Source organism: Hippoglossus stenolepis, chromosome 14 (genome assembly GCF_022539355.2).
Source record: "Hippoglossus stenolepis isolate QCI-W04-F060 chromosome 14, HSTE1.2, whole genome shotgun sequence".
Classification (NCBI taxonomy): Eukaryota; Metazoa; Chordata; class Actinopteri; order Pleuronectiformes; family Pleuronectidae; genus Hippoglossus; species Hippoglossus stenolepis.
Genome location: NC_061496.1, coordinates 17716718 through 17744583, shown reverse-complemented (window position 1 = coordinate 17744583; position 27866 = coordinate 17716718). Strand labels below are relative to the sequence as shown.

At 42.4% G+C, this 27866-nt stretch overlaps 1 protein-coding gene across 1 annotated transcript in view; it reads right to left on the bottom strand.

Moving 5' to 3' along the window:
- Positions 1 to 27657, bottom strand: part of lingo3a (leucine rich repeat and Ig domain containing 3a) — a 35748-nt gene extending 8091 nt beyond the window's left edge. Inside the window, exon 1 of the mRNA XM_047343217.1 lies at positions 27040 to 27657. The gene's annotated coding sequence lies outside the window, so the exon portion shown is untranslated. The remainder of the gene's footprint in view (positions 1 to 27039) is intronic.
- Positions 27658 to 27866: the final 209 nt, after the last annotated feature.

The window sequence follows — 27866 nt, the reverse complement described above, 5'->3', positions numbered from 1 at the left end:
TATCAGTTAATTTTTCAGTCCAAGAGAATGTTTGTGAGAAATTTGAAGAAATTCCCATGAGGTGTTCTTGAGATATTGCGTTCACAAGAATGGGACGGCCTCTCTAACATACTCAGGGACAGTTCCTGCCTGTAGCCTCACATCCCACTTATTCGCTTCGGCGGCACAGGGAGCACATACTGCCCCCGAGCAGAAGCAAAAGACATGGGCTGCGGTCGGAAACCCAAGTTAGGAAACCTTCAAAAGCAAAATGTACTATTTGAAGGCACCCCGGAACTCTCCCGGTTGTATGTCATAACATGAATAAAATGCCTGGTTCAGATAAACAGGATGTTCAGTCTGTAAAGTCAGGGGATGTTCACCAAACTGAACTACACGGAGCAGAATCAATATGCAGCTCTGAGATAAACTGCAATGCTCCCATCGGCTTCGAACGGACAACGCTGTAGGTGTTTCACGTTGTCATGGTAACGGTTGCACCATCTCCATCTACCCTACTGCTTCAAATTCTCTTCCTCGGCTGCTAGTTTTCAATCCTGATTGAAACATACCTGTCCACTAGACGTCCTAAGCGAGGTTCCTGCCTCCGTGTGCTGCTGACCTCACCTGAACGTCTCGGCCACCTGCTTGTGCAACTTCTTGTTGGTTTGCAGTGAATACATTCTATTTCTGCATCGAGGCTTTCTTTCCTTCCTCTTACCTGCAGATGATTTTCTGTGTTACCTGTTGTGTCTGTGCTTAGTGCTTGTTGCTTGTTATTTGCAACACAATCTTAGTAGTTGTCTGTCACTGTTATATATATATATTAATAAAATATGAAATCATTAGCAGTAAAAGTTGTTCATGCAACATCAGTACATTTTCTTTATCTTACTGTTTTTGTTGCCAGGCAACATTTACTAATCCAGTATTATATATTAGAACCAACTTCACTGCCTGAAGTGATGTTCTATTCTGGAAATGGTTCAATATTTATACACGAGGGGAGTGAAAAAATTTGAAACATCTATTTTTTGTTTCTGTGGAGAGTGTTACGCTGTCGGCTGTACCAGCTTTACATATTTGTCATCAGACTGTAAAACCCTATGAGATAACTCTAGAAGGCCAAAGGGCATATAGAGACATGGTCATCATCACTAGTGAGTTTGCTGTGGCCTGGAAGTGTTTAGCAGATTTTTCCTTTCAAAGGCGAATAATGTATTCTTATTGAGATGTTACTTCTAACTTTAATAATGGCTCTGTTCTATTTAGAAGCCTCAGTAATTCAGGACAGTCAGTCTGCATGATGATGGGACATGAACCAGAACTAAAAAGTCCAAGTATTGTTATAATGTTTTCTATAATTTTAGGGAATTTCAAAATAAGTTTGTGTTAAATTAGTTATTTGATTATGAAGTGAAATATTATGATTGACAGCTAAGACTGACTTGTGATTGGTCGAGTGCTTGTATCGGCAGGACCTTGATACCACGGCTCCAATCCACGATCACTAATGCACAGATTTTGGCTCTGAATTATGTCACAAAGAACAAGAGGGTGGCGTCTGTATCTGGAATATTTCAGCGTTGTTAATCTTTGTATTATACCTGTGCTTTTTATACCGTGACCTTGTAGGAAAACCAGATGTATAGGTCAGATCCCAAAACAGAGTCTGTGGAAGCAAATCAGCCTGATTATGCATTCCAGCACAATGGCCACATTTTACAACCCCAGTCTCGGTTTTAGAGTCCCTTTGGAGATAAAATGCCTGAATCCTCCTAAAGATGTCTTAATCCTGTCCTACCCTTCAAATCGAAGCTTTAAACTGCAGCTCACGCTCGGATTGTGATGCCAAAAAGAACTTTGTGTAGCCTGAATCATCCACATGATAACAAAGGTTATGTTTCTGACTTAATGAAAGCCACTGTGCTGTCAGTGTCTGCTGAACTATACGGCTTCAGTCAAACATTCTTTCAGCCCCCGTTCTCATTTCCATATAACAACTTAGCAAATTTTTTCCCAATTGCTTACGTTCACAGGTAAAACACCACCTCATGAAAGAGTCATGCATCCTCAGTCACGCGTGATGGCAGTCACATACAGACAGTTATGCCATCAGCTGTAAGCAGCATTAAGTCAGGAGCTGGCAAAAGCAACTGGGAATATGAAGTTCTTAAAATTTTATTAAAAGACTTTTGAAGAGGAGCCGCCCTGTCACTTTCATGATCTTTCCAAAAGTACATAACAGTTCGGCGGCTTCTGATGAAAACAGAGGTGCTGATTGGTTGTCTGTATCACATCTGTCCATTCTTGTACACGTCCCTGAATGTCCCCTGTCGTCTAGATTAAAGTTCAGTGGAGCCAAGAGGACATTCCTGAGCTCCCCTGGGTTAATCATGGAACTAACCCAATTCATTTGTTAGGCAGCTCAGAGTCAATATCTATTTACTTCAGAACTGAGTGATTTCACCTAAAGGCACAGACAGGTCCTCCAAGTTTGCAAATGATCACCTAAAACAGAAAATGTATTTTATTACCTGCGTCAAGGTGTTTTATGTTTCTACTATCTGTTTGTTTGTCAGCAGGATTACAATAAATAAACTCCGAGAATTTGCAAACGAAAGAAACTATAGATTTTGGTGCTGAAATGAACAAAGCAGAGTGGATCCAGTGTTTCTTTTATCTCGATAGTACATTGTTTTTTGACATTTTCACAAATTTCTCAGGGAATAATCAGGCATATGTAAGTGACTGATATCTAAGAGTGTGTGAAATTTGGTGTAGATCCAAATAAAAATCCATTCTACCATATTTAAATTTGGTTTAATATGGGTTAGGCTCTGCTGTACAGAAACAAACCTGTAACTACAACCAATGTGTAGCTGAGACACAGTGGATTCAATAAGGAATCAACAGTTTATATGTATCTTCAATTTAGAAACTATGTCCAAACCAACATGAATGATAAAGTCAAGATAAATTGTATCTACTACACATTGTGACATTCATAAGAGCTTAAGTTTAAGATAATTAAATGTACAATATGCACCTTTGGCCACTAGGGGTCCCTTTCAAAACAATAACAAAAGATCTAGTTTGATGATGTTGTGAAGCAGTGTGGGATCATGGGAGTTGTTGTCTTCACCACCATTGCAGATGAGGATAAGGTCATGTATTAAAGTGTTCACATTTTGACCAATACAAACAGTGGAAGGGAAAAAACTGCCATCTGTCTAACTAGCTAGCATTGTTCGATCGGACAAAGCAAATATGACGTAATTGAAAGGCGACCAAAATGAAATGTCCCTTTATCTTGAATAAATTTGGAGAGTTTGAATACTGTTAACATAAACATTTACATATTATATCTCTAAGCTAAACTAAATTTGTATCAGTATTTTCTTGTTTTTGTTGACATACTTATGTACAAAGCTGTGATATTGAAGTCTTTTAAATTAAAGCTGTAAGTGTATTCAGCTCAAGTGTTACGCCAAACAATTACAGCTCCTCAGGTTTCCATGTGGCCCCTCTCTCTCTCTCAGCTGCCTCAGAACTCATGTGTTCTCTGACCACAGGCCAATTACCATCCGAACACTGCAGCTACATGCCCAGTGAGAGAGGGAGGGAGACGAATGGCTTTTAAGTAAAAAAAAAAAAAATCAAGTGCAGGTTAGCTAGCAACAGAGCCAGATTTAGACATTGAGGTGGGCTGTGAAACTGCAGGGGCAGGGGGGCTCCGTGAGATGTTCTGCCACCTCTCTACCTCCTCCTCCTCCTCCTCTTCCTCCTCCTCCTCTTCTCACCACCGCTTCCTGTGCAAAACAGCTGCATGATTCATTTGTGGGACTGCACCTTTACTGCAGCCTCACATCCTCTCCCATCTCGATTTGTTTAAACAGAAGCAATTGGGGCTTGAAAGACAGCAAATTAAGCTAATAGGCCTTATGCAAACGCTGTCCTTCTCTGCTCTTGAAAATAATAGATGGGGACGGCCCCACATGTTTCAACATGAGGACATTAGGACGGGATCAGACAGAGGGCACTGCTGATGCTCGGCTAAATCGCGCACATTAAACACGCTCACACTCCATTAATGTATGTGCAAAGCCTCTATAACCAGCCAAAAAGTGTGTGTGTGTGTGTGTGTGTGTGCGCGCGCGTGCGTGCGTGCGTGCGTGCGTGTGCGTGCGTGCGTGCGCGCGCGAGAAACAGTGAGACAAGAGAAAATGCAGCCTGGGCATGTATAAGCTTATGCAGAGCTCTATGTGTCATAGCCTATACAATTTTAAGATGTGAGATGTTAAAGGATATATATATATATATATATATATATATATATATATATATATAAATAAAACTAAACTGTTTTGGAAATGTTTCCTAAAAAGTTCCCCACTGAACAGTCAAGTCGTGACTGTCAAGACTCAGTCAGGAAGCGACTGCATTATTGTTTCCAAATGTCCCAGTTTCTGCTTTTCCAAACTAAAATGCAGCCACGAGGTTTTCAAAATAAAAATGGGGCCAGCATCATTCCCAAAGTTTTTTATGGGCTTGAAAAACCTGCACGTAGCAGATGTGATGAATTTTAAACATACTAGTGTGGATGTAGTCTTGGTCTTTCTCATAATACAACTTCAGCAGTTTGTACCTGTGTTCCTATAGACTTTTCACTCTTTCATTCATTTTCAGGGCTAACTCATTTCCCAAAATAGTGGAAAATAGTGTAGCTTTAGTAAAAGGGACTATTGTCAGGGGCGGAACTGTGTTGCGGTGCTTAGCACTGTCGTCTCACAATGGTTCCCAGTTTGGATCCCTGTTTGGGGGTCTTTCTTTGTGGAGTTTGCATGTTCTCTCCGTGTCTGCGTGGGTTTGCTCCAGCTTCCTCCTACAGTCCAAGACGTGCAGATTGGGGTTAGATTATTTGGAGGCTAATGAATTAATTGTCCATAAATTTGAATGGTTGTTTGTCTCATTGTGTCGGCCCTTCGATACACTGGCGACCTGTCCAGGGTTTGCCCCCCCCTCTTACCCAATGTCAGCTGGGATCGGCTCCAGCTCCCCCCACCACCCTCAAAGGACAAGCCGTATAGATAATGGATGGACTATTGTCAGCCACAGATTAATACTCACTTGACTCTGAGTATTTGCTGCAACATTTATGCCCATGGGATTCACCCAAAATAAACGGTGGCCATGTTCATCTCAATGACAGAACCTGTCACACAATGCAATGGTGTGAATCACTAATGTCTATTAATAGTTCATCACCAGATAATATAAGACAAGTATGAGATCACCACATCTTTTGACACCATGGAAAGAGATGCTAAATCTAAAAAATCCCCATGATGTCCTGGTACAGCTCCACAAGAGCTGTTATTATGTTATACATGTCTATAGAAAAGCAAATAGCAAAATCGAGGGAGAGAGAACACTGTTCCACCAATAATCCTGCTGCAGGTGTAACACACAGCTGACAAATGAGCAGGAAGCGTGTTGCAGAGTGTGTAGGTGTAGCCGAGCGCTCTGCGGAACACCGCACCGGCCCATGCATAACATCCACAAAAGCTACCGAAATGGCTGCGCTCGCACTGATTTCTATGCCCACTCATCATGCTTTACATAAGCACAACTCGCTGTGTGTGCGTGTGTGCATGTGATTGTACTATTTGTTTAGAGTCCCGGGGAGAAAACACATTACTCATTTGCACTGAGAGAAACCATCGTCCGTGTCCTTCAGTCTGTGAAGGGAAACCCTGACGCCCCTGGCAGTGCACGATCCAGGGAGCGCACGCACACACACACCACACACACACACACACACACACACACACACACACACACACACACACACACACACACCTGATGAGAGAGAAAGAACCCAGAGAGAGAAAAAAAGACTAGACTTGCTTGTTCCCATTTATGTCCCTGACACTTCCACCTTGCAGTGCGGTGATGGATTGTTATTACTGGCAGGGTCGTGTCACCCACCACAGGCAAGGACAACAGTCGCTGAGTGGAGGGAAGAAAGCTGTGGGTGCTGGTGTGGAGTATGAGCACCTGCTCTCTATGTATACATGTGAGCAGGCACAGTTGTGAAGTCAGGAAGAAGAATTCCTGTGCTCTTGAGTGTACATGTAGAAGTATTTGACCACACGGGGGTCCATCGAGCAGCTGCGGACACTGAGGTGACAGGAGAAGTCAGAAGAAGATGGATGATGTGCACACAGTGCTCTTGTCTAATGTGGTGTAGTCCTCATGCTGCTCATTATAATAATTATGCAGTTAAATGATCATATATATTGGAAATTTCCATTCCACCTCAGCACCGAATGCAGATTGATATAAGACACTAGCTTAAAGATGTCAAATAGGATTTTCATTATAATAATGCATCACACTGAGTTTCTTCAATTGCACTTCTGTCCTATGCAAAGCATGAACAGTGAATCCAAAGGACACAATGAGGGGATAAAGAATCTTGCCATGTGTCATGAATCTTTAATAGGAGAGAACTGTTTCAGGGCTTATTGACCTAAAGCCTTCTACGAAGAGAAGCTAAATAATTGACGATGTTATGCTACATGGTGGTGACCCACTGACATGGAAAATTTGACCTTAACTGGAACTGCAATGGCCACATATTGTATTCAAAGACAGAGGGACAAACATGATACGGCCACACCACCAAGAACTGCACTGACAGTAGCATGACTGATGGTATATATACGCTCCTCGGTCCTGCAGTGACACGTGAACAGTCATCAAACTATAAGTAAATATGTTTTACTGCTTTCAGACATGCACTGAAGTCTGGATATTTTCCTGAAAGATTCTGGAGGCGCTGTATGTGAGAACGCACCTTGGGTATCGTGGACATTTTCCAGAACTTTTCCTGTCAATCCACCCCCAAGTAAAATGTCCAGAAAATATCTGAGTGAGCCCATGTGAGAATACAGCAGGAAAATTTCAGTGAAGTTAACAAGCAAGTGGTTGAGTTGATGATGTTTCTAACATGCCATGGAACCACACCCGGAAAAAAAAAAAGAATACAAATGTAAACAAAATCAAACACACAAGACAAACGTTTTTGGCGATTCTGGCGTTCAAGTGCTATCTCCGCAACAGAATCTATATGTTATGTCCTGCCTCTTCCACTCTCCACCCTGGTTCCACCCCTCGCCTGAATAAAGTTGAATACTGAACTCAGTACTTTTAGGTACCAACCGTAAATCCATCTGTAAGAAAGAAATCAGAAATCATCTGGGTGTGAGAGCAAGTGGCCTACACATTTGTACTTGTGTGCATTGCTCATATGCAGATGCACTAGAGCAATGCTTAATTTCTGAGAAGGTGCATCTGGCTATGGTGTCGGTAATTGGAGGCAATGGAGAGCAGCAAACCGTGTAAACCGCCACCTACTGTACCTGTTTCTCAATGCATGTTTAACTCCAGGAGGTGAAACTACATTTCCTGGAATTACAGAGAGAGCAAAGTAGCAGGGAAAAAAACACCCTTTGGTTCCGATACTGAATTCCAGGTAATGGAACTGGTACAGAATTAATTAAAATCTGAGCAGTTCCCAACCCTGCGCCTGAAGGTTCAGGACATTTTACAGTTGTTGTGAACATGTCTGACCAGGATTATGTAACTTTAGTTTCAACAAATGTCTGAAAGATAACAGGACAACAGCTCGTCTCTTTATCCATGTGATGTCTTCACTCTCTTTTGGACACAATAAAACTTAAAATAAATCCATATCCTAAAACATTATGCAAATACTTCATTAAAAAGAAAGCAGTGGGCTGCCCAATGTCTCACATTTTCATCTTATCAGCATGACGTTCTAAAAATAACATCTCTTCTAATGAGGCCATCTATCACTCATTAATGTGAATGTGTAATACAAGGGCAATGTTGATATGAAAGTCCCATCTTTTAAGCACTTAGACGATAGAGTCATAAAAGGTTCGTTTTAATCCTTATTAATTTAGAGTTGTAAGTAGCAACAGTGCTTTAAAATATAATTCGATCAGCTGATCCTCAAAGTGAACTTGGAGTTGAAATGTTCAAGATCAAAATTATTAGACAACAGGTCTGAAGAGAGACAGTCTATGGTATATTTATCTGTTTCTCTCTTTTAAATAAAACTTGGATGAGACCAGATCTTCTGAATCCATAAAGTGCATCTAGAGTTCAAAAAATCCATATCTACCGCATTTATACTGTTGGAGATAAATAAATTACTGCTAGGATTTCATTGGTCTGACGTGGTTTCTTTTTTGTGTTAACAGCTGAAGGTTAAAATGAATATTAGGCTTGCTACACAAACGCTCCCACACAAACACAGAGCCTCCGAGCACAGTCAGTTTGAGTTAACACAAAGGGATCCGTGGCTCAAAAGAACATTAAGTTCGATGCCACTCTCTGATGGGCCACAGGCCGTCACTGTAATGCAGGGTGACACATCTTACCCTGGTCGCATACACACACTCTGTGATGCAAGACGAGGCTTATAAAACCCTCAGCTTTGCCTTCCTATCAACACACACACACACACACACACACACACACACACACACACACACACACACACACACACACACACACACACACACACACACACACACACACACACACACACACACACACACACACACACACACACACACACACACACACACTTTCATTAGAGACGTTCTGTAACAGTAATTTGTAAGGTGGGACTATTACATGGGTGGCAGACTCATTTATCCTCTGTTTGTTTATTTCAAGGCCTCATGAGACTCGAGAGCTTTCACTGAAAAGACTGATAATTTAAAAAGCACCTAATTAAAGTCAATTAATTATCAATTTTTATATTTCCTGTTTTAGCAGTAAATTCTTTCCAATAAGACAACAGTCATTACTCTTTTTATTGTTACTCATTCATTTGGAAAAAAAAAACAGTTTGTTTTATGTGCAGAATTAAACCATTCTAAACAAGCCCAGTCAGCCCAATGGTTCCTGTTACCTGTCAGAAAGGCTTAAAGAGAAATTGAAGATGTTCGAACAAGGGTTTGATATGACTCATGTCTGTATGGTAAATACATAGCATAAAGAGTGGTAACATGGGGCTAGCTGTGTACCATAGGTTGTATATGCTGCTCCCCAAAAGAGAAGCAAAAATCATCTTGATCACCCCCTGATGGCTGGCTGCATTATGGTTCATACACCCTGCCTCCTCCATGTTAGCGGATCAGACATGGACCAAGCTAAAAAGTAAAAATACATATGAAAAAATATATAAATTCAAAGATGGTTGGTGTCATTTTAGATTGTTCTTACCGTGTTCTGCACAGGTCCAGTTTTGCAAGTTCGCACCTGCCCTCATCCGCAAAGCTCCACACAGGACCTGACCCATTACCCGCCATTATCAACAAATCTAATCCAGACCCAACCGCACCCGTATTCATGATATTTAAGCTTTACATGTACACAAAGGGAGGAAGAGGATATGCATCTTCATATATACAGTCTATGCTATGTGTGAGGATACAAAAATGAACATATCAACACCTCTTGTTAATATGTTGTATCCTGCTTGTTTACAAGAGTAGTATCAATCTTCTTTTCTACATCTCTGCAAGAAAGCAAAGAAGCACATTTCCCTAAATGAACTATGAAAATCTTCTTTAAAGTTTCCCACTCTTCTTTTCTAAACAGCAAACATGTCTTCAATTTTTCTATATTTATAAAGTGTATGTGTCACTTTCTTAAATGCCATAAAACTATATAAAAAAAAAAACATACTGATGGCAGTATAGGGGAACGCTTGAGTATTCGCTGTCCTTTGCTTATGAACACAACAGTGGAACAACGACACCTGTCAGTCACTATTCAGCCAGCTTGTCACGTGGAAACGCTGCCACTGGCTGCTAGCCTATCAAACGACCATCCTCACTTTAAGTCCCTGTGATCAGTGTGTGTCAATCAAGCAACAGTTCCCATCCCCTGTGGGAGCTTCTCCGGCGACTTAAACGACTTCAGCAGGGATGAGATGTGACAGACCACCAGAAAAGGGAGAACATAATTGGGGGAATTAGGAGGAAGGACAGATTGTTTGTGCTCAGTGAACAGATCAAAACGTTCACTGTCCCTTGTCCAAATCCTTTGTGGCCATTTTTGTTTAAAAAATTGTATCTGGCAATTACTGAGAAGTTGATAGAATAGAACAATCGCAATAGATCCATCTAGACATCAGGTGCCATTTAAATTGGTGTCTTTGAAAGCTTCCTGATCAAATTCCAAATGTAATTATTTGGAGACATCCAGTTCTTTGTGACTTTCCATAACTTCAGAGTCCTTCAGAATCCTTCAGAGGCTGCATTTGAAGACCAATTGCGTCACAGCGGCACGGCAAGACTGTCTCATTTCGAAAGCTCCTCCAAATGTGTCCTTCTATCCTCGAGAAACAGAGGATCCATCTTTCAGGACACTCACTCAACTGGACTCAGCCTCATAACTAACCTGGTTGGATCCATCTGAACCAGAGACTCTGAAGATTCCTAGTGTTGATTCATACATTGTGTTTAACGACTTATGCATTAAAACTTTTAAATCTACTTCCCGTCTCTGCCTGTGTTCTGCAATTAGAGTCCAGACATTTCCCTAAATCCTAACAGCATCACTGTATAATACTCTCTTCTGTCTCCATTATGTTGATGAAATATAGAACTGGGGCCAATTTAACACTTCTGTTGTTTTCCCAACTTTTCTAATTAATTACATACAACAGATACCGAAGGCCCCAGCGGTCGTATATTTGTACAAACAGTGGCAATTCATCATGTGGCCTCAGTGCTTGTGACAAAATAAACAAATACCAGGTGATTTCAGCACAGTTCTCCAATACAGCATTTAGTTAGAAGTAATAAATAAAGAAGGCTCCAGCCTCCATTACCCAAAGAGGTACTGAGGTTAATGAGAATCCTTGGCACAAGCTTGAATGAATAGCTGCCATGTTCGCAGCCAACATTAATTCCAGGAAACAAAGTGGAGCCCTAAATTCAAGAGTGACTTAATTTGATCTAATTTCCCCCATAAATGCAAACATACAGGTGTTTGTCAGCCTCACCAATGCACGTTTTAAATGGCAGTGACATGAGGGCCAGAAAGACTAAGGCATGAAGTGGTGGAGGTGAGTGTGATCAGTCTCCCTGCCGCAGTGTATTTCCTGCCTCGCCTGCCTGTCCGCTGTGTCACCAGCCATCACTTCAACCCGGGCTGCTTCCATGCCAATTGGCTCGACTCTTCGTCGCTCCCACACTCGCTGCCACATCCAGAGAGGCAGAGACGGGGCATATTAGGCCAGCATCACACACACACACACTCATAGTTCTTTCTTTGCACTTCACATCATCTCACTCACACACACACACACACACACACACACACACACACACACACACACACACACACACACACACACACACACACACACACACACACACACACACACACACACACACACACACACACACACACACACACACACAAATTTACACTTGAAAACGGATGAATGCACAGAGAAACAGAAATGCATGCATATTAACACATACATACACACACACACACACAGAGAAACAACTACACGTACACACCCACACAGTGTGAGTATGTGAGTTGTCTTTAAAAAGGTTAGTGTCTTGAGGACACTGACCTTTAGAAAACTATTTGTTTACCAACAGCTCTGGATGGAGAGCAACTAAAGATCTAAAGTATAACAGATGAAGGGATATCTACATAACTGTAAACAACACAAAATCTCAGTCCATCTCCCGACTCAGACCCTTCCTTCGTCCTTTTTCGCCCGTCAAGGTTGAGCGACTCGTGGAAGTATCATAAGCCTAAATCTACTGGAGTCGGCTCTAATCCTAGTTGAAGCCTGCAGGCTCTCTGTGTCCTTCTCTTTAGCTTCATTAAAAGTATCCCCGTCCTTTCTACTTCCCTTTCACTGCCTGCTGCCTGCTCATCATCTGGGCCAATTGCAACCAATTATCCGGTGTCAACGAATTTCTGAGAAGGGGTCACACATGCACCGCAGTTTCCTCTTCCTACCAGAAGGAAAGTGAGAAGTGTTGTCTATGTGTTAGAATATATGCCATTAGGGAAGGAGTCAAACACAGGGGCAGCAACTGGATAACACATTGTGTAACAAAATACACTGCACTGAGCATCCATAGCAAATTATTTCTCCAACTTTTTACATGATTGGTGGGGTTAGAGTTTCAGGAGGCAATCTAATACTGCCCTCCAGGTCCCTTGAGAAAGAAGTCTGACTGGCGATGCGCGTCAGCGGGTGAGCAGCAGGAGCGCTGTGCAAATTGAAAGTAATCCTCAGGCCTGGCCGGCGGTGCGGCTGGATTCACTTCTATTCATAATTCATCAGTCGACAGCAGTGAGGTGGAGAAAGTTTTGTCAATGGAATAAACCGGGAAGAGACGTCGCTGTAAGGCCCTGACGGAATTGGGCAGATCAACCTCTGCACTGCTGAAGGTCCCACGTGAGAACTGCACTTGTTACTAGCAGGAGGACAGATGGAGCAGATAGCTGAGAGTGCGTATTTCACATTATATTAGATGCTACAGCTGTCTGTCCACAGTGTTCAAGAGATTAGCTGACTGAGCCACTGTCAAACGCCTAATAAGGCAGATTTCAAGTATCACTAGCTGAGGCTTTTAAAACTGAAACACAAAATTAGATTTGATTTCCTCCATTTCCAGGCATTTAAGATTTTACTCTCGTGATGATTAGGGAGTGAAACTGCTTCTCCTCTGGGGAACCGCACTCTCCACACCAAATGAAATATATGTGAAAATCTATTGAAGCTTAAACCTGCAACATTTAGGGTCAATGGAAACAAACACAAAATTGACATGTTTCCCTTTTTAAGTTGACATGGCGAAATTGTTGGCAACAATTTATTGAAAAACTTCAAACAGCAGTTTCAGACACTTTAATCCCTGTTCACTCAGGAGGACAGAATCATCTCAGTAATATCCACTAAATGTCACTTTGGCTGTGGCTGCATCTGTGACAGAGTTTGAAACAAGTCGATTCAATTATCAGATTTAAAATTAGACGGGACACAGGGACCAGTCGTCCTTTAGCAGGGTGATACGAACATTTTTGGAAGGACAGCTACAGTCATTCACAATGACAGACAAGAAGACAGAGAGACAGCTTATACGAACCACACTCACTCAACTCAGCTAGAAATGCACATGTTTAAGAAAAGTGACTCCTGAAAGTTAAAGACAACTTCACACGGTTATGCCTCATCACGCCTAAGTACACACATTCAAGGGAAGACGTTTTAACCTCCAAAGCACAAGTTCAGTGAAACCTCCTCATGTTAAAATGTGAAACATGCACAGCTTGTCCAGTGACAACACAGACACCGTGGAGGTGACTTTGGTTGTCTGTGGTGTTGCGACAGAACAGCCACCGAAAGTTTGTCACCACACTGACGAAGGTGAGGAGGACGCAGTGGAGGTGAAGAAGAGTAAGGAAGGGAGGGGATGTTTTAAGGTTTAAGCACAAGGATAATGAGGCACGCCGATATGTTGCATAGAAGCACAAATGTCAGCCGGCTACCTTTACCTCATACTTTGCTTTTAGAAGTTTAGACTCTATTCCTCTAAACTTTAGCAGAGAGGGACAGTTTGTGAAACACACAGATGAGAAGACTGATAACACGAACCTGCCCTTCATCGCCTCAAAAGTTCACCACACATTTTATATACTGTTTGTTTAATACATTAAAAACTCACAGACTCCGCCAAGGCCCAACGGTCTCCTTCAATTCAATCTAGTTTTTGTGTAATCTTATTTACAAATGAAGGTAAAATCAACATGTTGCGGTTTCACACGCGGGAGGTTATGTGCCGGAACATTTCTTGGCTTGCTCGCGATCAGTAGCCACAAATTGCAGTTTTCACACAACTCTTGGCAAGAAAGTGAAGTGTATTTTCCGAAATAGTTAAAAGAGAAGTTAAAATATTTATTTGGGTGCGATGAAGCCTAAGTTATAGAAAAGAGTCAGTCAAAGATATGAGAGGAGGTTTCACTGTGGTTATACGGATGCTGCATGTTACCTCCAGTTCACTTGTTCACTGAAACATGTGCCTCGTCAGGTCCGTGCGGACGTGCTTATTACATTTTTCCTTAGTTGGTATTGAGTCTAAAATAGCACAATGTAAAATAAAGCATTTAAGCCCTTGATGAGCAGAAATTTGAAGCTGGCTTCTTCTGTGCCTCATCGCTGTAACATGACGCTGGCTGACATTCCTGACCTCTCCTTCACCCCTCTCATCTTCATCCATCTTCGCTGACTGAACCAAACCGCACAGGCTCAACACTTTGCACAGGGAAACGAGGGAATCACAGTGCGGTGCCGTTTTTGTGTATCATGTCATTTCATGTGGTTCGTCTCGTTATATCCATCCATTATATCACATCTGACTCTCAACAAGCGATCACAATTTAACTTTCAGTTTTCGGCTAATTTCTATATTGTGCTGGTTTCACAATACAATGTGCAGGATCATCCAAATGTCCTATTTTGAATGCTAAAAAACATAAAGACAGTTTTGAATATATTTATCAGATCTCAGCTGAAGCTGGGAGGAAGTGGAGTTGCGTCGTTCATCTTTATTATACAGTCTATGGTTTACACTACAAAACATTTGTGGTCACATTTGCATAGACAACTTTCTCTCCCAGCTTTCTTGCATTTCTATAATAGATATAACCATATAAATTAAAGTTACAAAAACTAAAACAAAAAAAAGGAGAATATGTATAGATTTTTTTCTTTGTAGCTCTAATGTGTCATGTCTTTGTTTCCTAAAATGCAGACAAACATCCGAACAGACTCACATATCTGACATGAGCACAATAATCTCACACTAAAATACAATTTCTGTCTTGTGATTCTGCGTCAAGGTGGAAACAGAAATATCCTCAAGTGTCCTTGACCAGTAATTATCCCTGCCTGACACACATGTAGTCCATGGATTACAGCATAATAACAACATGCTGATGAAATGTACTGGGACATCCAGACCTGTCTATATATGGTCTCTTGTCCATATTTTAGCTGAGCTTGTTTGTATGGCCTACTTCACTGTCCCACCCTCTAATCCTGTGCCGCCACGAACTGCCACGCTGCCCGGTCCACTTTCCAGCTCTCCTCCACTCGGCTTTAATCTCGCCCCAGCCAAGATAGAGAGAGAGACAGAGAGAGAGCGATCTGAATTTGGGACAGCTGAGAGTCGGAAACCGCCTCGGCTGAAATGTGAATTTGTACGTGATGAACAGAAATAATACTGATGTGCAAATTACCTTTTATTTAGCATATTACTTATGGCCTTCAAGACATTATCCATCTGTACTACTAAAACGATCTCTGTCCACAAGACAATTTTGGATCTATATCAGTTTTAATCCCCCGTCCATACCATTATCAAAATTATCAGCGATTACTCCAATAACAGCTAGTTAGTTGCAGCTTTGTAATATGAAGAATTTAACTTTAAAAACAATAACGCCTGTAATTGATCATCAATGTTGCATTCAACACTGATAGCTGAGGCTGGTGTCATTTGTTTTCCTACAGAAAGGGATCATGTGATATGAGCCTGACCAATCGTGACCGAGAAGACTCAATCAGCAAGCAAAGTGTCTACGTCATTGTTTACAAACATTTGTGCCGGTCCAGACTAAAACACTGCCCTGGAGTTTTCAAACTAAAAATGTAGCCAGCAGCATTTCAGTTTTAGTGGCTCTAAAACTCTTGAGTCGTGTGGACAGGCGTACCCGTAGCAGTTGATGAGTTGATACGTTTTCAAGTGTTAACATAGGAATGTGGATATAGCCTCAGTGACACACTTCCGACGACGCTGAGTCTAATAATGTCAGAGTAGCGAGGTCTGGGATCCGATGGTAATTATCCAAGAGTGTTAATTACAGGAAGAATTCTGAGGCAATTACTGATCTGCACTGACGGCACAGAGAGACAGAAAAGAGTCTCCCAGCACCATCACACCACAGCAGCTAATTGTTGATTAATCTTCTAACGTTGATATCACTGTCAGCACCCAGCATTCACACACGCAAAAAAAAAACGACTGCACACAAAATCCAGGGAGATAAGCATTCATTTGTTAAATCACAAATTTATTAGTTCTCCCCTGCTTTCCCTGTTGGCCTCAGTTGAATAATGAGGCGATGCTTGTCTGGAAAGCAGCGCCTGTTTATAGCTACGAGCTGAAGTCGGGGAAGTAGTAAATCCTGTATCTGTGCCACGTCTTCTGAGAGATTAGCTAATGCAACAATGAGCTTCTTAGTAAAAGGTGGCACGAAGTCAAGCATCTGAAGAGAGGGAGAGGGGAGCGGGCGAGAAGGAGTCCACCAAATGACAAAGAAAAGGAGTCAACAAAATAGGAAAATAAAGAAAAGAACATCTTCAAACATACGTTAGACCTGAAAGAGCTGGGCCTTGTGCAACATAAAGTAAGAAGGAACAGGGAATGACAGATGAAAAACAGGAAGCAGACAAGTGAGATGGTTTAGGGAAGGCGATGGGGGATTACACATCGTGAAAGAACCATGGAGGGAGGAGAGCCTGAAATGTATTTGTCAAAAATGAGGCACTTCAGAGAAACAGACTGTAACCGTGTGTGTCATTGGATGGTTGGTTGACAGCCACACTCTCTTATCTCTCTGGCGTAAATCTCAACTGGAGACAGATTCCACCACAGTGTTTCAGCTGCTGCTGCTCTGGTCCGTTCTACAACTCTAACAGCAGCGCCTAATACGGGGACATGCACAATGACAGTAAAACCACAAATATGCATCCATGAATCCAGTTAAATGCAGAAAAAAACCCCACATGCACTCTCATCTGAGGCTCTGCAGGGAGTTAACCGTGAACCTTGGCGATTGACACAGGTTGTCAGCTCCTGTGACGGGGGCTTACTGCAAGAGAACAGAAGGAAGGTGGAGGAAGACGAGCAGGAGCAGATTGACGATGAGGAGAGGGAGGAGAGAGTGACTCAGCTGTCCTCCCCGAAGGAGAAAAGAGAAGGAAAAGAGGGATGGAGAGGCGCTGAAGAGGAGGGGTGCTAAAGCTCCCTCTGCTAGACACAGATTCGTCTCAAATTTTCGGAAATAAAAGAGAAGTCAAGTCGGGGGCTTAACCCTTCAGTGGGAAATTCATCCCCAAAGCAAACAACAAATGTCCGTGATGCCAGCGCAAGGGATATGAGCAATCAGTGTCCATAGAGGGGATCACCATGCCACGCTATCTCCCCAACCAAGTCTGAGGCAGATTATGACATCATGGCCTTTTTATCTGGCATAACTCAGCATTGGATATACAGGGATTAAACAGCATGCGGGATGGAGGTAGAAGTACGCTCCACCGCACCAAAAACAACAAGAAGCCCCATCCATGCAAACAGCTACATCCTGACATACGAATTATTCACTGGCTCTTTTGAAAATGTTTAGTCTGACAAGCAGACGCTGCCTTCCTTGCATGGAGACAGCTGAGAGACTCATCGCAAGTGGCTCTGATGAAATTTTCAATGTGAGACAAAGGCAAGAGAAAAGAGGCAGGGTGAACGGGAAATTCTTTGAAAGAGAGCAACGGGTGCGGGAAGAGGAAAGCGCGTCTGTCTTTGAGAGAGAGGAGGTAAGCTTTGACAGTGTACTGTCATACAGGCCGTCTGTCATGCAAGTGGCCCGGTCGCTGATTCAGTGATCAATGTTTGTTTTTTTTTTCTGAGAAAGAAATAAGAAACGATGAATAATTCATCCCTGACTGATGACAGGCTTGTGAGGATGACTAAAGCATTAGCTCCATGCGACACTGTCCCACTGTTGCTCCTCCGGCTCCCATGATAAATTCATAGGGTCCCACCTGATGTCGAGAAGCAGCTTGTCCTCTTCACCTCAAAGTGTGGCCAACCGTACAGTTTACAAAGAACACCAGTCAAACCGAAGGAATGTGACAGGAAGACATTTAATAGACACAGACTTGTTTGTGTACATATGTATGAGCACAGTGGCGAGCAGAGATATTCATAGACGCGCACATCCACAGATTGTGATCTATACTGACAAATATAACCCCTTACTTCTCAGAAGCAGCATGTCGCCCGCCTCCACATATAAAAATGGGCTGAGTACACACACACAGTGCTCCAGTTATTTCACCAGTCGAGTATAGACTCTATAATGCCCCCAAACAACGGAGGAGAAACTTGCCACAGCTGCGATTCAGTTCAAAGCAGGGATCCTCAGCAGACTCGTTTTGATCAAACACTTCTGACAGGCGAGCCGAATCCATATGTTCCCAAAGAAAGACAGGAAGACGAGAAGAAGGAGGCGAAGGAGGACGAGCAGCCAAGGTCTGTTAAGCGCAACCCCATCACACCCATCTGTCACGGCTACACATGGACACATACAGCTGCAGATTTATTTGTTCAAATGATGCAGAGACAAAACAAGGGAGAGATTTTCTTCCTGGCTTGAAAAGGCTGAAAAAGGGCTTGTGCCTAAAAGGGCTGAAGAGACGAACTCATACACTACATGGAAAATAAAAATTGGCCTCTGTTCAAACTGGACCGGTGCAATTATGAAATGACCTATAACCAATATCATTTCCAATCTTAAAGAGAACCCGAATCTGACACATTTTTCCCACAGGTTCCATAAGATGAAATAACCAGAGAGAAAACACTTACGTTTCTTGTCAAACTAAAAAGGTCACTTGGAAATAGCAGCTCAGCTTAAATTAACATCCCCATAATGAAGTCATGTGTTACATTTTTGTGTCAGCTGGCAGATGGTCTTAACACCTTCAAGCTACAAGCTCAAAAGCACTAATGAACAAAGTGAGTTCAACAGGACATGTCTGACCTCGCTGTAAAACCAACATCATTTAGACCTATATTAAGGAGGACGTAAAGTGTAATCCCTCTGGTGATCAAATTCTCCATTGTCTCTGACATGCATTCAGTGAGCAGAAGTTCTTTTTGTGTATATTGTATATTGTGTATAGCAACCTGTCAGCTGATTGTCCAAAAATTTGAAAATGTATTGATGTAAAGAAAAGATCATTTGCAATGTACAGCTGATAAAAGAAAATAAAAATGTAGGTGATGATGTTCCCTACAAGGCAAGATGGACGATGCAACTCCACTTCCTCCCACTATCCAGAAATGAAGCCAAACTATCCTGATATGAAATCTGCCATCTTGCACATTTGAAGCCTGAGTATGTGCAGAAGCAATCGGGTGATGGAGCCACAGTATTTAGGTTTCGCCGATACACACACTCGACCAATAGCTTGTCAGACTTATAGCTGACAATCATGATGTTTCACCCCTTTTTTGGTAGCATCAAATTACTAATTAAAAACACACAATAAATACATATGCCAGGCTAGATGTTTAGCTTAGCTTAGCTATTTCTGTATGCTAGGCTAAGTTAACTGGCTGCTGGATGTAGCTTCTCACATGACACAAGAACAATTATATTCTTCTGATTTTACTCTCCTTTAATGGCGAACTGCACATTTAAACAATGAACTAACTTGGAATCACCCATCGAGAGGCTTCAAATCCCAGCTTGTACTTTCGCACTTCACGCCTCTCCTCTCTCAAGCATCAAACCAAAGTGACCAAGGACACAACACATAAAGCAACACACAAACACAAACGGAGAAAACAGCCTCACTGAGCGGCTCCAGCTCACACCTCTGTTCTACTGATCTCCACTTGAGGAAAAGTTTTGATCAGCCGATTATCTGATTCATGTTCAAGGCAGAGAAAAAGATCAAAGTTTGCTTTAGCTGACGGTGTGATGCAGAGAGCGGAGCGGAGCGTTGGGGTTTATGGACCGATGTGAAGATGCATAGAGGCGTGAATCTTTAATCTTCATTTATACCGACGGCTCACTGGGACATTTAAAACAGGTTCAGCGGGTTTAAACGCCAATTTCTTAACGAGCGCGAGTACAGGAAGAGCGAGGGAATCAGACAAACGGCTCCATAAACACAAACACAGAGTAGATCTCAGGTGCAGGAATTTCTATTTTTGCACAACTAATCACATTAATCTTGATCTAAATGCATCATCATCAGCTGGCAAACAGCCGATAGTTCAGAGCCCAGCTGAGTCAGACACACTGTTGACGACAGGACCCATTTGAAGAATGATTAATTAATCCACTGCTTAATACCCTTGCACAGTGTTAAGTGTGCCTGACCACAATACGTAAAGATCTCATTAGAGTTGAAGTCATTAGTCCGTTCAGGACTGTGGGGAGAAGATGACAAAAGAAAAATGCTACTTTTCAGGCACTTAAAAATCAATTTAGGAGGTAATGAGTGTGTGTGTGTGTGCGTGTGTGTGTGTAGGTGGAGCTACAGGCATCTGAATTTAATTAGCTATATCAATCTAATCACATGATGTTTTGTTTTTTTTAAATGGAGAATTGTGTGTGTGTTTGTGTGCATGTGTGTGTTGATCTAATCTTGTTCATAACTACATAATTGAAGAGAGCTGATTAAAGAGCAGTCTCGTGTGTGAGGTCCGTGGAGAGACGATATGAAAGATGTAACCCGAGTCAGCGCACGGGACACAGGTGGTTCGATGCAGCAGTTCAAAACACAGTAAGACCTCCATGTTTGTCCGGCTCGGCTGCTTCACATGTGCTTAATAACACAGGAAATTGGAATGATTCCACGTCAAGCATAAAGCAAAAATATCACAATAATCTAACACTTGATTAATCAACCTAAACAAGGCATATAATGACAAATAATGGCATAAAATTACACTTTTATCCACAAGTGATCATTCATCAAGTGGGGTATTTCCCCATGTTTCACTCCCCCTTCATCAGGGGGAGTGAAACATTTCTGAAAACAGTCTGCAAAAGAAGAACACACTCTTGTCTCTCTTTAGACAAACTCTTGAAGATTTCCCTGTGAGGACGAAAACAGCCTAGTGCCCTTCAGTGCTCTGTGTTTCCAACTGTTATGAGATACAGAGGCGAGGTAAGGTTATATATAATTGAATCATATTATATGGATTTGCTGATGCAGCCACAGTTTGCCTGGGGACGATTTTGCTTTGGATCAAATGTTGTTATTGTCATATAGATATATGCAGTGTATTGGTGCAGATAATTCTGAATGTAACTAGAATCACTGAAGCTCTGGGTTTGCATGTAAACGGATATACTGCAGTATAATAAATGCACTTTTCCCCGATTATCTGCCTCCTCAAGCTCACAGTTCGTCAGCGGTCTGTATCTCAGGCTGAAGAGGACATTTAGGGACACAGCAGAGTGCACAGTACTGACACGTCAGGAAGGTTTGATCAGGCTGTTGAACCAAGGAAACATCTTTCCAGACAACAATAATTTTTGTGTTTTCTAAAGCTTTTTTTCTGTTTTTGGGGCCATTCATGTACAACCCAAGATACATATACATTATTGATTGAACTGATACAAACCAATCAGAACTGTACCAATGAAAATCATGGGGCCATTATAGCCAATAACTCAAGACTCAACTATATGATAAAAAGGTACAGATATCTATACGGATAGAAATTTTAAACTGCTGTCTACAACGCTGCTCCACTTTTGTCTCATCACTCGTTTGTTGCAGCCAGAACATTTTGACTCTGAGCCGCCCTCTAGTGAATGCAATTGCTTAACATTCATGCCTTTGGAAAGTGTGCAAGGAAGTATGTGGGCAGTTACATCATTTAAAATGCACGCATCCATTTTCATATGTAAACGGAGCATGAAATAGCCTTAAGAGAAACCAACACTTACCATCAGACTGAAGTGGACACTTAGCTGCATCAATTTTATTAAATTCATTTTAAAGTTTATAAATTCAACACTTTCTATGAACGAGGAACAGCAATTGTGTTAAGTTTTACCAGCAGTAAATGTTAGCAATTCTTTTAATATACACAGTATTATCCATACAAACCAATGGGTCACATGATAGGAGTGTGATGAATATGCGCAATTGTTAAGTCTCCGTTTCAGCCGGTCCAGACGTAAATACAAGCCCGAAGTTTTCAAAATAAGATTAGGCCTGTGCATTTCTAAAAATCGACATTTTAGGTGTAGTGTGGATGCCAAATGTTGCCAATTGATGTGCTTTAAAAGTTAACCATATTAAAGTGGATGTAGCCTAAAAGAGATTATTTATGAGAAAGTGCTGCCCATGTATTACCCACAGCTCAGAGAGCGGAGGATGCTGCCTGAGTTACAGTTATAAGGAAATGTTAATTCTACTTGACAAATGAATCAATCAATCACTCGAATAATTGTCTGAGCACTAACAATGCTATCTATATGTAATCCTCAGACTCCTTTTTATACAATGACTTGTTCTTATGCTGAAGGTTCCAGTCAGAGCTCAGGAGCTTTGAACTCAATTTTCTCCTTCAATCTCCGTCATGATGGTCGATCCACAACGGAGAATATTGTTTTATGGCTGGCCAGTCGCAGCACTTCAAGCTGCCAGGGGCAATAGAAATACATAAAAAGAAATGAGCCATAGAGACGACAAGTATATAAACTCCCCAAATACCTGCTCTTCATCCCATAACACAACTCACAGCTGGAGCCATTTTGCTCTCTGTTACATTCAAAGACACAAGAATTCAAATATCGGCTTGCTTACTCCCAAGGTTTGAATTATAGAACATTCAAGTTGGCTTCAGCTCAAATGAACATAAACAGTCTCTTATGTTTTGCAGATCAGTTCAGTGAGATATAAAGTTTAGAGTTAAAAACCACCATCTGCTGAAAGGCAATAACATTAGTCGGGAAAAATAACTCCATGCCCAAAGCATTAGCCGCAGCGAAGTCTCTGAGCTCCTGTTAAAGTGTGAAAGCACTGTCTACCTGCACTCGTGAGATTCCTTGGCCTCCCTTTAAGCATGAAACGCCAGAGCCATTTCATCACACGTTCTTTCATCCAGAGACCTCAAGATAATATAAAATATGCAGCATAGTAAGAGCTGAAACCCTTCTCTTCACACCATCCCTTCCTCCCGTTATCTCTTCTGTACTGTGGTTCCAGTCCTCCTGAGCTGGTCCAGTGAAGTCGCACAGGCACTGTCAATGTTAACGAGACAGTTTTGCGAAGAGATGAAGAGACGACTGAGAAAAATAATTCATAAATTTAAAAAAACTACATTTGAAACGCGTGTGGTCTACATAAATGGACACTGCTTGGATAAGTGCCTGGATGGTATTATAAACATATTAAGTAAAATAAAGTATGCTATACAGTTTTAAAATACAGACAAATACATTTCCTAATTGGACATGGGCATAATTTGCATCCCCTCCAATATTCTCTGAAGACAAATTGCCCACCTGATGTCAGAGCACTTTTATTACTCTGCTGCATTGTAGTGGGTTGACCTATTGTTTGGGCTTTTATCATGTTGGCGTCAAAAAACAAAGAGCCCTGTAGTTACAAAGGGTTCCATTACAGTCATTGAAATAAATGGCATTACAGTGACAAAGTGCCATGTGCAGGGCTTCATTACTCCCCCAGCTCATTAACTTGACAAGGAAGTGGTTGATAAATGCTTGACATTAAGTACAAATAATGAAAAAATTGTTGGAACGGCTACAGGTATGATGAATAATAAATATCTGTCAGATGGCTAATGGACAAATGATTGAAAAAGCTCAAACTTCAACTGTGTAAAAAGTTGTTGTTGTTTTAATAGTAGAAAGAAAATTCGAAAGTCTGCAGCAGAGGGAGCTTCTCTGCCCAACAGAAAACACTGCTCCTGAGACACCTCGTCAGTAGGCCGGCCGTTACTTACTGGCTATTGTGGTGGTAAATGGTCTGTATTTATGTAGCACTTTTTCTAGTCTTGATGACCACTCAAAGTGCTTTACATTACAGGTGATGCCATTCACCCAGTGGGCAGCACTATGGGGTTCAGGGATTCAGTATCTTGCCCAAGGACATCTCCGCATGCAAGATACTGAGACCGGCTCGTCTTGCACAGTCCAACAAAGCCAGTTAAAGCAAGAGCAGAGGCCGACATTTCCAACATGCTCTGAAATTGGTTGAGCAATCACAACAGAGCGGGCCAGCTGGCCAATCAGGGGAGTCTGGGCATTATCAGGAGGGGGGTCTATAAGATACAGGAGCCAAAATTAAGCGTTTCAGACAGAGGCCGAAAAGAGGAGCTGCAGCAATGGACAGAATGAGGAAAGTGATGCGTTTTCTGAACATTAGAGCATGTGAACCTTTTCCAGTAATAACCCTAATAACATTTTAAAATATGAGCATATGTCGCCATCAAAGAACTAACTTGACCTAAATGTTTTTAGACAAATTGCATAAAAATGTCTGTAGCATCTATAATTGTATTCACTTGTTTTTTTAAATTGTATATGAAATCTGTTCAGATGAACATACAGAGCATGGTGGCGTGGACAAAGAGGTACAGTTTACAGTTGACAGAGCTGTTTGACTGAACCTGAGGTAACAGGGTCAGCGAGGCTTTGCTGCTGCGACACATGAAGCAATAATGTTTTGAAATAAAAGATTTGTAAATCCCTGAGTCCCTCTAAGCTCTGCATCAAGGTTAAAGCCCTGTCTGAATGACAAAAATTGCATTAGAGTAGTCAGGGAGTCGGAGAACAGCACACACATGCCCGTCATTGTTCCATGTCACAGCTGACATGTTCCTGCGGGGAGCTGACAGCTTCTCATAGGGCCGCTCTCTACTTTTCCTCCTGCATTCCTCCACCACTTCATCCCTCCGCCCTTTCTTTCCCTCCACCTCGCTCTGCACGGCTCTCTCTGTCAGAGCAGCAATGCACTCATCACGCAGACAGCGGATGCATCCCATTACTGCCCCCATAAATACTTAGGAGTTGGAAACAATCAGGCCGGGCTTTGGCAGTAGGTAGTGTCACTATTGAGCGCGGCTGACAGTTTTATGTGCGACCGAAAGCGACAAAATGAGAAGGTAAGTGTGGGCGTAGTAATGGACGGGGCCAACAGGCCTGAATCAACAATGCCCTGTGAGGAGCGCACGGACCCGTCAGCACACATTTCATTACTGACTCATGAATCCGTCAAACAGGGGGAATGGGGGGCTAAGTGGCACCTCGAGCACCATCAAGTGCTGTTACATAATTATTTTCACCTGAATGCGGCTTCTATGGCTACTGTACAAGCAGGATGAAACCATAGACTGTATTTAAAGATGGACGACATGACTGCTCCCCGAAGGTAGAGCCAAAGTGCCTTGTTCGCCTGTGTTGGTTGGCTACACTATAGGTTTTAAATCCTGCCTCTACCATGTTATTGGATGGGACATGGACCAAATTAAATAGTACAGAGTTCTCAAAGATGGTTTCTCTCATTCCAGGTAGTTCTTATCACACCAGTGGAGGTTTAAGAGCTTATTATCTCTGCCAGGGAGTTTTTACATTTTTTTTTATCAGTGATGAAACTCTAAAGGTTTTACGCAAAAAAAAGCAGGAGAATGCAAAAAACTTCTGAACAGTTTTCTATGAAATGTTGTGGATGGGTGGGGCTTGACCCAAAGAAGGTCCCAATAAATGGAGCAGATCTGCATAAATAGATGGATCCAGGATTTTGTTATTCACTTTCTGTAACATGGTGAGATTGGCGGAGGTATGTTCCCTCTGCTTGCCCTTCAAGTTTTTCCAGCAAGCTTGGTTTTAATTAGTTATTTGATGCGATAACAATGGGTTGAAATGCTATGATATACAACAGCTGAAACTGACTTGATATTGGTCAAGTCATTTTCTTACTACCGCAGCTCCGTCCTTTGATCACTCCTGCACAGACTCAATCACGCAAGATGGCGGCGTTTATATCGAGGATATCTTGGCTTTAGTTCTGTATAGTGGCCGGTGGTGGATCCACAGGATCGAAATCCACAGGACGAGTGACAAATGATGTAGGTCAAGAAAAATACAACTCCGTATATATAGATTTGATGAGACACTGCACTTATTTAGACCCGTTCTCCCTTGGTGCAATGGTCTTTTGATTGATGTCATTCCACATTTCAGTCTCCCCTATACTTTCCTGCCAACTCTGTTTAAGGCCCTACAAATACTTCAGTTAAAAGAGGGGGGGGGAAACATACACTCTGGTCATGATAACATAAAAAGCTACTTTTCAATGATCTTGTAAATACAAAAACATATGCAATTACAATTATAATATGCAGTTTGCTCCATATTTAAATGTGCAACGTGTCAGTTGAAAAACAAATCAAAAGCAAGCAGACCTTCCTTATAAATAAAAACATGTGATTTCCACAACTGCCCTTTAGAAAGTGAATAGAGGCACAATAAAGGCAGGAGGAGAGCGGAGAAGGCTGAGCAAACACAAGGCAGAAGCTTCCGATGTGTCACACTGACAACAGGCACCGGGCCCCTCACACTGAGGACGACTGCAGGGATCGATCAGAGGATGCATCCCCCCTTTCTACCCCACGTTTAAACCATTAAAACCTAATTGAGGGCTGGTAACAGAAGAGATAAACACACACACACACACACACACACACACACACACACACACACACACACACACAGTCACACACAAACAGTGGCTGTGCTTGGATGGATACACAAGCACTGTGTATTTCAAGGGTGACTACAGAAACGCACAGGCAGTGTGAAATAATGAGACCAGACGTCCGTGTGAGCAAAGCTACAAATGGATCAGAAGGGACTGCACCATGAGAGGATGGACACTGACCACAGGTGAATCCTGCGCTCACCAGGTCATCTGTGCAGGTGAGAGCTGACCACAGAGAAGTGGGTGTGAAAGAAGAAGGCATAGCAGAGGAGAGGAAAACCAAAACACCCCCAAAAAACATGTGCATGACAGAGGTGTCACAGGGGATCAGATGGACCATTACGCGTGTGTGCGTAAAATAAGGGAAGTTGGCTCACCCAGGACTAGACCTTGCGCACCGCTCCATCCACATCTGCAAACCTGGAGGCTCTCTGATCACTGCTGCTCTGCCTGGATCTCTGGATCTTTGCGGGGCGATTTTTTTTTTTTTGTTGCTCCTCCTGCCTCTTCAGCCTCTTCAGCCTCTGCACCTGCTCCTCCTCCTCCTTCTCCAGCAGCGAAAGCAGCAGCAACAGCAACTGGACTGGGCTGCATTCACTCACCTTCCCTCCCCTCTGTTTCCCCCCCTCCTTCTTCCCAGTATATCTATATCTGCCTCACAAGCCCGGCTCCTCTCCTCCACTCTGCTCCTTTGTGCTGTGGAAGCAGCAGCAGCAGAAGATCGTCTCCAGGCGGGCTCCCAGCTCCGTGTCTCTGCATGTGAGGAGCCAGTGGCAGCGGCAGGCAGCTCCGTCTGATGGTGCTGTCGGTGCTGGATTGTGTGTGTGTGTGTGTGTGTAGAAGTGTCCTGGCATTTGTGTATGTGTGTGTATGCATGTGTGTGTGTGCGAGTGTGTTTGTTTCAAAGAAGACCCGGCTGCTGCTCATTGGGGCTCATCTGCGCTCTCGCTCTCTCTCTCGCTCTCTCTCTCCCTCGTACTCTGGCTGTGCTGCGCTGCGTTCACGTCCTGTGGGAGAAAAGGAAAGACGAGATCCCTGCTTTAAAATTCCGCCTCGCTTTAGCTCTCAGGTGGTGGATACTCAAAAATACTCTGCGGGGACAGCAGGGGCTGTGCAGAAATCCACGTGGAGCGTAAAATAAATAAACACAGGGAACTGAATACACAAGCAGATGAATAATTGTAATAAAACATTACATGAACAG